Source organism: Hemibagrus wyckioides, linkage group LG13, assembly GCF_019097595.1.
Source record: "Hemibagrus wyckioides isolate EC202008001 linkage group LG13, SWU_Hwy_1.0, whole genome shotgun sequence".
NCBI classification, from domain to species: Eukaryota; Metazoa; Chordata; class Actinopteri; order Siluriformes; family Bagridae; genus Hemibagrus; species Hemibagrus wyckioides.
In genome coordinates, this window is record NC_080722.1 from 20,390,364 (window position 1) to 20,401,686 (window position 11,323).

Here is an 11,323-nt window from a genome sequence, read left to right on the forward strand (position 1 = left end):
ATTTTCATGTGTAAACACTCGTACAAACAATTTACACATGAATCCAGTCATCTCCAACTTGATAAATGAGGCTCAATACACATTAAAAAAACAACAAACATGATTCGGTGTCTTCCATAGAAAAACGAAATAAATAACTGAAACATGATACAATTATTATTTAAAATTGCAGAATTATTAAATTCAATTTTCTATTCATGAAAACAAAGAAAGAAAGAAAGAAAGAAAGAAAGAAAGAAAGAAAGAAAGAAAGAGGATTTGAGCAAACAAAAACAGAATTAATTTTTAAAATGTATGTTTATTTTCTATATATAATAAATGTCTCATGAGTCTAATTATAATGTTAATTACATACATATTATAAGTTTATTATAAGAAACTAAAGATTTCTATTTGAGTATTGAGTTTTAAATGGTAGTTTTCTAGATGAATGTTTTATCCACTCTGGCATTAATATCTGCTCAGTAGAGTGGTGTAGAATGATGATGTAGAAATGAACACTAAATGAATGCTAGGAGTGATTATGCTCTTGATTCTGTTCTTGGGATGTTTTTCTCTACAGTTTTCTGTGGACAATCTTCATATGAAGCATCGGGTCAGTCACTTTGTGCTTGATGAGACACGGTATAACCAATTCTAGTGTTTAAGGGGGGGGGGTGAGCTGGAACTGGGGGTGGGGTTGAGCTGGAGGGGGGGGTTGAACTGGAGGGGGGATGATGGGGGGGTTAGCTGGAACTGGAGGGGGGGGTTGAGATGGAGGGGGGGGGGCGATGGAGGGGGTGAGTTGGAACCGAAATCAGAATCAAATCATACGTCATTAAGAACAGACGCCTCGGTTGTCATGGCAAAGATTAAACACAACATCGACTAACAGCGACGAAGCAAGACGCAAGTTTGAGTGCGAAAACCAAAAGATCATTTTATTTAAAAAAACCGCGAGAAAGCGATAATTTTGTTAAAAAACAGCAACAAATAGATCATTTTGTCACAAAACCAGCGACAAGAGATCATTTTGTTAAAAAACCAGCGACAAATAGATCATTTTGTCAGAAAACCGGCGAGCAAGAGAAACTTCAACTTCTGCTTGTGTAAAAAGGTATTTTAACAACAACTGGTCTTTTAAATAAAACAGAACATTAGCGTTTTCTTAATGTTCTTGACTGTTTTCAGGAAATTAACTTCACCCCTTTTAATATTCATAAATAACGAGACTCGCTTACGGAAAGCTAATTGTCGTTACTTTGTTAGCTCATTAGCTCCGTTAACACTCCTGTAGTTCATGTACGTTTATAAATGAGTGTAATGTTAGCACTCGGTAATGTTAGCCTAGCTAAACCCTGTGGAGATTTATAAGTCAGTATAATGAGTTATAAACCGTTTTATGATTAAAAATGGTAATGCGCTGTCTAAGAGACGATGCTTGTCACCACAACTGTGCCGTGAGAAAACTTTATTTACTTACTGCTTTTGCTTCAGCTATCGCTTTAGATCGCTAATCCTCCGTGAGGCTCACGGGCGAGTCGGTTCATTGAATCGATTCTTTTATGAACTAATTGAAGGAGTCGACTCCATCGTGAACTACACGTCACTTTTGCACAAACACTTGAATAAATAGTGTAGAAAAAATAGTTAATTGAACTGTGCACTTTTTTCCGGCAGATGCCGGAAATGACCAGTCCTATGGAAGGTCAGGACAGAAGTGCTGGCTTCATGAGTGGTAATGTTTTTTTATTATTATTATTATCATTATTAAAAACTATTACATGGGTAAAATATGAATTTATTATGTATAGGGCTGAACTTTTTCTGATTCGGGACAGGGCCTGAGGTGTTATTAATTACATGTTGGGTCTGTTTTTTTTTTTTCAGCTGGAGTGTTTTATCCAACCTTACATCCTCTGTATGAAGGTCATCATCTTCTGCAGAAAAGGGAGCGCAAACTGGTAATGAATCAAATAAAGTTCTGCTAGAATAGCAGACATCTGGCTGGTTTTATTACAGTCATTCTGTGCTCACGAATCAAGTATTTATCCTAATTCCTTACAGATTATAATCACGGACCCAGATGACTGCGATCGAGACATGATGGCCGAGCTCTATGGAGTAAAAATGTCGGCTTTACTGACGACACCTCCTAAAAGGCCTGAATGCAGCATCGCTGTGAAGGATCCTGTACCCCCGAGAACCACACCCCCAAAGGAGGCGGAGCCGAACACTGCCCCTGCTTCAGAGGTGAATACTGAGCTGGACAATTTCACAGTGTACTACAAAAATACTACTACACAGGAAGAAAGAAACAAATCCAGCTGATTTAGTGGTGTTGTGTGTAATATTACTTTATTTCAGTTTAGATACATTATGATGAACATTACATTGATCCAGTGTGTGTTTTCCCTCAGACCCGATCACAGAAAAAGACCAGGGAACCGGTCAGATTCTTCATTCCCCTGACGGAAGAAGAAAAAGAGGAGGCAAAGAAAGCCAACATCATTTTTGGTGATGTCTTGTCCGACCACCTGACACTTACAGGGGGTGACATTGTGGAGGCTCCTGCCCCTGTACAAACCACACCCCCAAAGGAGGCGGAGCCAAACACTGCCCCTGCTTCAGAGGTGAATACTGAGCTGGACAATTTCACAGTGTAGTCCAGCTGTTTTAGTGGTGTTGTGTGTAAAATTACTTTATTTCAGTTTAGATACATTATGATGAACATTACATTGATCCAGTGTGTGTTTTCCCTCAGACCCGATCACAGAAAAAGTCCAGGGAACCGGTCAGATTCTTCATTCCCCTGACGGAAGAAGAAAAAGAGGAGGCAAAGAAAGCAAACATCGTTTTTGGTGATGTCTTGTCTGACCACCTGGAACTTACAGGGGGTGACATTGTGGAGGCTCCTGCCCCTGTACAAACCACACCCCCAAAGGAGGCGGAGCCAAACACTGCCCCTGCTTCAGAGGTGAATACTGAGCTGGACAATTTCACAGTGTACTCCAGCTGTTTTAGTGGTGTTGTGTGTAATATTACTTTATTTCAGTTTAGATACATTATGATGAACATTACATTGATCCAGTGTGTGTTTTCCCTCAGACCCGATCACAGAAAAAGTCCAGGGAACCGGTCAGATTCTCCATGACGGAAGAAGAAAAAGAGAAGGCAAAGAAAGCCAACATCATTTTTGGTGATGTCTTGTCTGACCACCTGGAACTTACAGGGGGTGACATTGTGGAGGCTCCTGCCCCTCTACAAACCACACCCCCAAAGGAGGCGGAGCCAAACAACACTCTTGAGCTTGCTCCTGTTGAGGTCCAGCCCTCAGAGCTTCATCCCGCTGCCACTCCTAGTAACCAAAAAGAGAGGAGGAAGTACGATCGGGAATTCCTGCTGCGTTTACGGTTCGTCAGTGCCAGCATGCGCAGACCCGAGGGTTTTCCAGACATCCCCGGCGTCGTTCTAGACAAGGTAAACATGACCGTTAGTGACATGACGCTCTGTAGGAGCACAGTGATTTACTCAGTATGAAGTGTCAGGCTAATATATCACTTTTTATTGCCCTGGAGCAGGTCGAGGACCTGTAAGTCTCACAAAAGGAACTTCAAAACACCAGATAGTTTTATTAATTGTAACATTAAAGTCTTGAGTATCTGAGAGTTGATCAGTCTTTTATTTGGTGCATTAATTAAAAGTATAAGCCAAGCAGTTGACGAAGTCACAGCCTTTCAGTTTTAAATAAACCTTTCAATTGTTTTTGTCGTCTCTCAGCAGTGTGATCTTAAAAAGCCAAACAAGATCATCACCCGCGTGTCTCTGAACGATGACGTGCAACTGGACAAGGCTGAGAAAGCCTGGAAGCCGGCGGCGAAGAAGTCCCGCGGCAACAAGGATGACCAGGAAATGGTCAAGACCCAGGAGCTCTTCAAGAGAGTGCGCAGTATCTTGAATAAACTGACGCCGGAGATGTTCCAGCAGCTCATGAAACGGTTCATGGAGCTGACCATCGACACGGAGGAGAGACTTAAAGGCGTCGTGGACCTCATCTTCGAAAAAGCCATTTCTGAACCCAACTTCTCAGTCACTTATGCCAACATGTGCCGCTGCTTTGTGGGGGTGAGTCGCCACACCCAGCCTCTCGGTCCACATTTATCGGTCATGTCAAAACCTACACTTTATTCTACACATACACAAGAGCTGTTCATCTATCTATCTATACACATACACAAGAGCTGTTCATCTATCTATCTATACACATACACAAGAGCTGTTCATCTATCTATCTATACATACACAAGAGCTGTTCATCTATCTATCTATACACATACACAAGAGCTGTTCATCTATCTATCTATACACATACACAAGAGCTGTTCATCTATCTATCTATACACATACACAAGAGCTGTTCATCTATCTATCTATACACATACACAAGAGCTGTTCATCTATCTATCTATACACATACACAAGAGCTGTTCATCTATCTATCTGTACACATACACAAGAGCTGTTCATCTATCTATCTATACATACACAAGAGCTGTTCATCTATCTGTCTATACACATACACAAGAGCTGTTCATCTATCTATCTATACACATACACAAGAGCTGTTCATCTATCTGTCTATACACATACACAAGAGCTGTTCATCTATCTATCTATACACATACACAAGAGCTGTTCATCTATCTATCTATACACATACACAAGAGCTGTTCATCTATCTATCTATACACATACACAAGAGCTGTTCATCTATCTATCTATACACATACACAAGAGCTGTTCATCTATCTATCTATACACATACACAAGAGCTGTTCATCTATCTATCTGTACACATACACAAGAGCTGTTCATCTATCTATCTGTACACATACACAAGAGCTGTTCATCTATCTATCTATACACATACACAAGAGCTGTTCATCTATCTATCTATACACATACACAAGAGCTGTTCATCTATCTATCTATACACATACACAAGAGCTGTTCATCTATCTATCTATACACATACACAAGAGCTGTTCATCTATCTATCTATACACATACACAAGAGCTGTTCATGTCTTCCAGAAATTTCTACCCATAAGGGGAAAACAGCAAAACTAAAGCTACATGCAAAAGGGCTGTGTTGATTTTTATGCAGGTTACTTGATAGGATGCTGTCATCGATATACCGAAGTGTCTTTTGGCTTAAAATGACATTTACGTTTGGTGACAGTAAAAAAGCACATAATCGTCTGGTTTTTAAATCATCTTTTTTTCTCCTTTGTCCAGCTGAAAGTGCCCACCTCTGACAACTCTGGAGCCACTGTGAGTTTCCACAGACTGCTGCTGAATCGCTGCCAGAAAGAGTTTGAGAAGGACAAAGGCGATGACGAGATCTTTCAGCAGAAGCAGAAGGAGCTGGATGCTGCCACAGAGGTGCTGCACACACACCATCTCTCTATCTCACACACTCGCGCACGTCTTTTAACTACGCAATGTGGATTTATAGGAACTCTTCAGATCTTTTATATGTAAAGCATGTTTAAGACCATGGAGAAAATAAGCTGTGTATGTAAATCTTACACTGATAATGTCGTAACCAGCGTGACCACCGTGACTAAGCGCTGATGTTTTCCTGCAGGAGGAAGTTGATCAGCGGCTAAACGAAGCCCGCCGCCGTTCCCTCGGCAACATCAAATTCATCGGAGAGCTGTTTAAGCTGAAGATGGTGAAGGAGCAGATCATGCACGTCTGCATCGTCAAGCTGCTGAAGAACCACGAGGAGAGCCTCGAGGTTCTCTGCAGACTCCTGTCCACCATCGGCAAGAACCTGGACCTCGAGGAGTCAAAGGTAACTAGTGCTCACACACACACACACACACAAACCCTGCTGAATTCTCTTTAGTCAGGTTAACTTCAGCACTGCTGCAGTGTGTTAATTGTGTGTGTGTGTGTGTGTGTGTGTTTTATAGCCCTGTATGGATCAGTACTTCCAACAAATGGAGCAGATAGTAAAGGAGAGAAAAACATCTTCAAGGATCCGCTTCATGCTGCAGGACGTGTTGGACCTGAGAAAAGTACATTTCATTTTCTTTATTTGACTTTAGACATTTTAAAAGAGACTCTCTCTCACTTCATCACTTTACCTTTAATTGTCCTACTTTTTTAAGCACTTTTGTTGTTCAAATACATTTATTTTGTTGATCATGCTCAGAGCAGCACTTTCCCCACTTGCCATATTTTTAACCTGGTGTTTTGAAGAGCTTTTTCTTTAGTGTTTCTATAAAAGATTAGGGCTGTTTTGTGTTGTGTCATAAGAAAGGGTGTAATAATTCACGTTATACTGGGTGTAAAAACATGGTGTAAACAGTAGAGGAGGCACTGAATCTGCATGCAGGATCGTTATCAGACCAGATCCAAGCCAGATAATGGTGGATCAGATATCCGAGTGAACCAGAAGGATTTGAGTTTGTTCACATTCTTCTGCCTCTGATCCTCCTGCTCTTTTCCGTGTGTACAGAATAACTGGGTTCCCCGGCGAGGTGACCAGGGCCCTAAAACCATTGACCAGATCCATAAAGATGCAGAACTGGAGGAACAAAGAGAGCTGATTAAAGTGCAGCAGCTGCTTCAGTCCAAGAAAAACTCGTGTCAAGAAAGACGAGGCAAAATGAATCACCCTCAGGACGAGGGCTGGAACGCGGTACCCAACAGGACCATGAAGCAGCCCATCGACACGCCCCGCCTCACCGAGGTACTGAACACCTGAGTGCAAAACAACAAAACCATCAATTTATGACGAGTTTGTTTGAGAAATTGAAATGAACGTAATGCTCATAGACCATAAAGTGGGTTAAGGTCAGTTTGGTGTGTGTGTGTGTGTGTGTGTGTGTGTATTTATTTCTTTATTTATTTTATTGTCACAGCCTGATGCAGGACAGTCGGCCATGTGCACCCTGAACCGATTCTCAGTCCTTCATCAGTCAGGACCTTCATCCACATCCTGCTCATCCTCATTGGACTCTAAGTGCAGAGTTCCCCAGGACCAGGGGCTGGACAGAAAAGGTATCTGCAAACCGGCCCTGAGTGAGGAGGAGGTGGAGAAGAAAACCACCGCCATCATCGAGGAGTACCTGCACATCAACGACCTGAAGGTGAAAATGACTGCAAGTGAAATTCTGTACTGCAGTCGCTTTAAAGCCAGAAGTGTTATGTTCAAACTCTTTCTCTCTCTGTCCTGTAGGAGGCAGTGCAGTGTGTAGAGGAGCTGAACAGTGCGTCTGTGCTCTTCGTCTTCGTACGTAACGCCGTGGAGTTGACGCTCGAACGCAGCACCGTCGCCCGAGAGCGCCTGGGCCTTCTGCTGCATGAACTGATCAGCACCAGGATTTTACCTCCTGAGCAGTACTTCAGAGGGTGAGTGTTCCTCAGACCAGCAGGAGAACGCTGTTGGTTCCACAGACATTAATCACAAACCCCTGCTATTTTACATTACTGATAAATGTCCCAATAGACTTTGTCAGTTTTTTTTTTTATATCATCGTGATACGTGTCCTTATATTCTTCACTCTCGTCACCCTGCTCGGATTATGACCTCAGTTTTGTGCAACGTGTCCGGGCCACTATATGCGATATACGAATGTGTTTGACCGTTGCGTGCGCATCTTTTGCAGCCCCTCGCGCGTCTTATGTTAAAATGATTTCAACTTTTCCAAGCAGTGCAGCTCATCAATGTCACAACATGTAGGTTATTGTCCTTCTGCAATGCAGAACTATGGCACAAAAAATAAATACTTTATCGATCGAGTTATTTGTCTTTTGAGAGGCAAACTTTTATTTAGAGGCTAAAAATCTTATGGTGGACTCTTTGAACCGTCTATAAAATTGTGTGTGTGTCTTTTCAGGCTTCAGGAGATTCTGGAGGTGGCTGATGACATGGCCATCGACATTCCTCACATCTGGCAGTATCTGGCAGAGATCATCACACCCATGCTGCATGATGGAGGAATCCCCATGGGGCCGCTCTTCAGGTACACTTCTTACTGTAACGGTGTTTATCGAGCAGCAAAACCTTCCTTTCACAGTGTGATAGGGATAAGCACATTCTGGAAATAGGAACCCGATTTAGGTGAAAAAAGACACAATAATACACGAATTTCAGTCTGTGTTTTGAAAAACGGGGCGGTTACAGTTCGTACATCACGACTAATCATAGCTCTGTTAGAGAAGGAAGCAGCGCGTACGTGAGACCTGCGTGAGTTTAAACTGCTCACATAAGTTACACTGAAGAAGCGTTCACTAGACGCCACATCAGACACAAAACCTAGATGTCCTCAGAAACCCCTCACTGTTCCCAAATATTGAATAATCTTCAAAATCCAGAAGAGTGCAACTGGAAGCAGAGCTTTCAGAAGGTTTGGAGGTTAAGATTCAGGCAGTAATAACACTGTATACTGGTTTAGGGTTGTGCAGAAGTCTGTGATTTGATGAACTGTTCTTCTGTCAGAGACACAGTCACATGCTGCTGTACTGCTTCCACTATTTCTAACAGATAATGTAATATTTGTAGGTAATTAACATAAACTCTCACTGTGTGTGTGTGTAGAGAGCTGACGAAGCCATTGCTGCCAATAGGAAAAGCTGCTGTGCTGCTGGTTCACATCCTCAACCGACTGGTACGTGTCTCTCTCTCTCTCTCTCTCTCTCTCTCTCTCTCTCTGTTTGAGATCTGAAATATCTGAGCAGTTACTACCTCATATGAAATGATCAGTTCTGCTACTGCCCTGGTTACTGCTGACTCTACACTCTAAAGTAACATGTGAGGCGTCTAGAACGTCAATGTAAATGTTTATAATTTTTCCTCCTTTTATTTTTAGGGTCACAATAAAGCTGGTGCTTTGTGGATTGATGCTGAACTCAACTGGAAGGACTTCCTACCTGAGGATGAGGATGTCAACAAGTTTGTGGCAGAGCAGGTAACAAGACTGCTTTTATATACCTCTGTGTGTGTGTGTGTGTGTGTGTGTGTGTGTGTGTGTGTGTGTTATTCCCCACACACAGCTGAACACTGCACTCAGCACGGTGTAACTCTCACGAAGAAAGAAATTCGACTCCTCTGCAGCAAGTCAAATTCTGTGTGTGTTGGTTTGCTTTGTTTTGTTGGTCTTAAAAAGAGAAAATAATCTCTGTACAAATTGTATTTAACTTGTGTCTATAATTACCTACTGATTTTTATTTAGAGCTTCCCTCAGACAATGGTCTGTTTTTACACTGAACCCCCAAAATAATAAATAGTTTCTTCATCCAACCAAAATTTCAATCTGATTCCGAATGCTCTTTGTTTGCAGAAAGTGGAGTTTACGCTGGGGAGGAGCCCAGAAAGAAGGAGCTAAAGAAAGAAGGAGAAGCTGGAAAAGCTGAGAAAGAAGGAGCTGAGAGCCAAGGAGCTGAGCAATAATATTTAATCAGTTATCTGACAATAAAAGAATCATTGACAGAAACATTAGTGACATTGTGTGTAGAAATGTATGGCCATGGGCTTGTTTTTGCTCCATAGACTTGATTTAGAAGTTGAATCACTCATAAAACCTGTCATGTGATAACAGTTCATAATATGTGAAGAGATAAACTTCATTTCCCACAATGCACTATGGCCTACAAGCATGGCTGCACCAGACTCCAACATCCACTACAACACAGCCTCCTTCATTTTGATCATTTTCACCTAAGGACTTTCACATCATCTTTTCAAGGCACTCCCCTCCTGCAGAAGACTGTGGTCCATCAAGACAAAACCTCATGGCATAAAAACTTTCTTTTTTGATCAGCAACTGGCCTCATCAACAACATGCAGGACGCACCATGGTCTCTGCCTCCTTGGACGCACAAACCCCCTTTGTTTTGTTTGTACATGTCACATTAACACACTCGACTCAGACAGCCATACTGCACCTGCACCTTATTTTACCTTCCTACCTCAAACTGAGTTTTGCATTGGTCCACTAATGTACAGTGAATGTCCACTTAATGTTTCTATCTGCACTGACCGTAGCACTGCTAATTTATTGCTTGCACTGGTTCACTTTTTATACAATATAATACTGCCCTGTTACACACTTCATTTCCTCTTGCTAAAGATTTGCTTAGACTTTTCTTGATATTTTTTATATTTAGATTTTTATTGTTGTGCACCAATACACCAAGGCAAATTCCTTGTACATGTAAAACCAACAGGACTTGACAATAAAGCTGATTCTGATTCACATGTTTTTCTAAAGGGACAAGCACATAGGCTGCTGCTATGACAATGAATGACTATTGGGACATGGACATGATTGTGCCCCATCATTGACTACACTGCAATCTTTGGGCACATGCTGTACTGGGGATTTCTATCACACTTGCTTTTTTGTGCAGCTTAACATGAACACTGATGCTTGCCTACAAAGCTAAGAATGGACCAGCACCATCTTACCTCAAAGATCTTATTACTCCTCGCACTGAGATATTGAGATATGTCTGCTACTGATGCTCTGTAAAGCCTTCATAACGGCTCTAATCTGAGGTGCTGTTAATTGGTGATTTCTGAGGCTGGTCACTCTAAATGAACTTCTCCTCTGCAGCAGAGGTCAGTTTTGGTCTTGCTTTACTGGGATGGTCTTCATGTGAGCCAGTTTCATCATGGTGCTTGATGGGTTTTGCAAATGCACTTGACAATACTGTTCTTGCAAGAACTATTCCAGAACATCTGACCTTCGTGTCTTAAAATAACAACTGACTGATTTTGGTTGTCATTACATATGGATTACTTAAGTCCATGTGTGTTATTTCATAGTTATGAAATCTTCGGTATTGTTCTAGAATGTAGAAAATAATTCCCTAAACAAAAAACATTGAATTAAAAGGTGTGTCCAAACTTTTGACTGGTAGTGTATGTGTGTTTATATCTATTATTGTATATATATGTATGTATGTATCTATAACCTTTTACGGTATTTCCTCAATGTTAAAATAGCAGAGTCCAAGTCTAAATTTATTTTTAATAGCAAGCTAAAAAGTTTACATCCCCTTTGATTAACCCTCTAGGTATTTGACTTTAATATGTAAAGTTGGGTGTCTGATCCTTTAAGAAACATCATCAACACTTAATGCTTGATGAATGACACCAGGTATGTTAAATTAGCATGAATTTTATAGATCTCCAGGAGCAGTCTCAAGCAACAATGGGATCAGGGAAACAGCTGTCAGAAGATCTAAAAATTAAATTGGTAAACTTTCATAAAGCTGGAGAGGGTTATAAAAAAATTCAAAGCGTTTAGGGATACCAGTGCCAACT

At 41.3% G+C, this 11,323-nt stretch overlaps 1 pseudogene; it reads left to right on the forward strand.

The window, feature by feature from the left end:
- The first annotated feature begins 1,659 nt into the window (after positions 1-1,659).
- Positions 1,660-9,452, forward strand: LOC131363652 (eukaryotic translation initiation factor 4 gamma 3-like; annotated as a pseudogene).
- Positions 9,453-11,323: the final 1,871 nt, after the last annotated feature.